Here is a 3,485-nt window from a genome sequence, read left to right on the forward strand (position 1 = left end):
GTGTGTGTGTGTGTGTGTGTGTGTGTGTGTGTGTGTGTGTGTGTGTGCGCCTGTGTTTGAGAAACAAATAGAGGTTTTGCCTTTCTGGGGTAGCTTTTTTGCTCCAATGGCGTCTGCCAAAGTCACCTTACCAACATACCGGCCAATCATCTCCATGGCGCGGCATGGTGTGGCGTGTCACACGGGGCGGTCTGGTCTGGTGGCTGTAGACGGAGGAGTGACGCTTAACACCAGTTTCCATCCTCAGACTCTCCGTCCGTCTGCAGGATTCAACAAGGAGCTCTGTCTCTCAGAGCGCCCACGATGACTTAATCCCAGCAGGAATGCCCTTCTGGTTTCTCTTACAGTTCTCATAAACACCTGACCGTTCAACCAATAAACAGCCGGCCTCCATTGTTCTGCAGCGAAAAGGTCAGAATCGGACGGCCGCGAAGAAAAAATATCCCGATGGAAATCCAGCATGAAGCAAAGCAAACAGAAGCCCGCATCTGCCGGCCAGTTCACACCGCGGCAAAGCTCCTCTCTGGTTAGCTTAGTCGTTAGCCATAATAAATAACCCTCACATTGACTCTGAAGAGGGGGATTAGCGTTAGCAGGGGCGCGAAATAGACTCCATATTGCTTCGACACATGAGACGGTGCATTACTCCACAGTCTCTTGGCATGACTGATCAGCAGTGAAGCCTGTGCAAATAACCAGTTCATATGTTTATTTGGTCATCATATCAGCAAGCACCTCAAAGTCCCCAAAAATCTAATTTTGGCAATAAAAGACGAAACCCAAAGTTTAATTTATAGCTATTTAGCAGTGTTTTGATCCAAGTCTGTGTAGTAAATCAGACCAGTAATATTTTTTGCGCGCGTTTCCACCGGTGCTGCTACTGACCAGCTCCAGTTGTAGGCTAATCCCCCCCGGTTTATTTGGGGAAGTCCCATCCATCTCTCCACCCTGAGAGCTCTGTGGTTCACGCTTGGCAGTATAGAATAATATACTGTTATTTTAGGAGAGGAGACCAGTTAGCATTGGGGAAGTAAGAATAGCACTGCCAAAGTCAATGCTGCCCCGCGAATACTCATACACATACAGCCGCTGAGCCGCTACATGCCTTAGCTTCAACTTTCTGCTTTCGTTGAGACGGAGCCCAAAAGGTCAGATCGCATGATAGATTTGCAAGAGGATATGTTTTCCATTTATCGGAGAGGTTATTTTCTAAGGAAATCTTCAAATAGGATCGACTCGGTCAGGGGGGGGACGGAATGATCTCGTAAGAAGGAACTCGGCACGGAGCGAACGCTTCTTTGTTTTTCGGTCTTTCGTTCTCGCCGGGTGTTGATGAGAAAAGGCTGAGTGAGAGCAGTCTAAACATCAGCTGAACTGTGGCGAGGTGAAGAGCGGAGTCTTGACACCTCGAAGCGGAGCCGACGACGGAGTTCTCTCCTCCATACTTCCCACCGCTTTGTGTCACGTGGCCAAAAAAAAGGTGCTTCCCTCCGCCTCCGCCTGTCTTGGTTTCAGACCCATCATGTGGTCGTTTAGGTTTCTACCTTTTACTCATCCCCATCGACGCCTTCAAATCGGTGTTTGTTGTCCCAGATCACCATGGTATCCAAGACTCCTGTTGACTGAGTGCTCGCTTTGAGCGGCACTAATTACACCGAGTTCAGGGCTCCCCGTCGCCTCTCTCAACCTTTGCCAGTACCTCTTATAGGACAATAGAAACCCCAAAATATCACTCTACCGACCTGTGATTTAGTCACACTACAGGATGCTGCCAGACGCAATTACGTCTTTGTTTTTCGATACTACTCATTCGCTCTCGGTTCCGTGATGTGGAGGTGGTGCTGTCAGTATTTCGAGCTCAAGAAAAACATGTATCATCGACTCCCCTCTCTTTCTCCACACTCTGCCTTTCTTTCCCCACACCTTAGCACACCGTGTGCCATCCATCCGTTTCTTTGTTGCATCACAACGCAATTTAAAAAAACGCAAGCGTCTTTGTCTTCACAACCCCTCCAGCCCCATTCCAACCCTCCTCGCATTGCATTTCTTTCTCTCGGCACCCTCCCTGTCGGTTGAGTCAGCTCAGAACGAGGGCAGCGGTCTGTCAGGTGTGAATAGACGCTGTGTTGGCGGAGCTGAGCGCATGACCTCTCTTGGATGCAACGCAAATATTCTCCCTTCGTCGAGGCTCCAGAGATCAGTCGGAAAGGGAATTGTGCAATAACAGCGATGTCAGACACTGACAGGTCTTTGGCCCGGGTGGAATTTGGCCAATCCCCGATGAAGGGAAGATTCCTCCTGCAGAATCACTCTTGAAAGTCAGGTATTTGGTTCATAACACGGTATAGATAAAGGAGATGCGTATGAGATGAGGACACACTCATTTAGATGTATGCAGAGCTACAGGGTCGACCTAAAACCTGAAATGTGTGCGGGTGGAGATGGACATTAGGGTTGCATTTTCCACTTCTACCACAAATGCTTTTCACTGCCCTGGGCCATTGGCCAAAGACAGAGGGGGATTATGGGATTTGCAGTTCTGGTTGAATTCCAAAACAGGTGTCTAAACCTTGTGTTGAGGTAACCTCAGTGTTCTCTGTTGCTATTTTGTTCTTTTTCTCTACCAGCTTCAGAACGTGGCCAGTTCAGACAAGCTCACGACAGAAATGACTCAACCGCAAAGTAACTGGAAAATACCTGGAACGAGTCTTTGTGTTTGACTTTTTTTTAAGAAAAGTAGGCGATCCACCGTCCTATTTTGGGAACGTGGCTCATTAAAGCAGTCTGGCTTACCGAGTCATTCCACATCTTTATTAAGAAAAGGGAGAACTTGGTAACATCCTGCAAATCACCTTGGAGCCGATTTATGTGGTAATGAAAAACATACGCCATAGGTCTAAAACTGGAACAGGAGACTTGGCTTAGGAAGGAAGTAGATCTTCTACCCGTGCAAATATAACATCAAAGATCAACGTGATAAATGTTTGACGTGATTCAAGACTTGAATAAACTCCATCTTTTCAGGTTTTCCAGAGCTTATGTGCCGTTCGGCTGAGCCATGACCACACATTATGTCTGCAAAATAAATGTTACAGAAGAGTGATCTGAATGAATCACGCCGCGGTTGAATCTCAATTAGTGAACGCACATAAATACGCTCACAGACGGTAATATAGATGTGTGTGTGTGTGTGCGTGTGCGTGTGTGTGTGTGAGTCAGACGTCTGGAGGTCTTGAGTGCATACAGTGAGGGCTGGGCCGTCACACAGTTTGAAGACAGACTTCATAAGTCACCTTGCTGTAGCAGCATGGTTCTAACAACAGAATCTGTTGAGTAACCAAGGCCAGTCGGGCCAAAGCCCGCGTAAACCCCCAGTCCCCTCCCCGGCTCCCCCCTACACTCGAGCCCCCCAGCTGACGGCTCCTGTCCCCATCCTGTCCGGGCCCACATGGCCTGGCTTTGGATGGGAGACATCTCCGCACTTA

Source organism: Anarrhichthys ocellatus, unplaced genomic scaffold (assembly GCF_004355925.1).
Source record: "Anarrhichthys ocellatus isolate YVR2014 unplaced genomic scaffold, GSC_Weel_1.0 scaffold48, whole genome shotgun sequence".
In the NCBI taxonomy this organism is placed as follows: Eukaryota; Metazoa; Chordata; class Actinopteri; order Perciformes; family Anarhichadidae; genus Anarrhichthys; species Anarrhichthys ocellatus.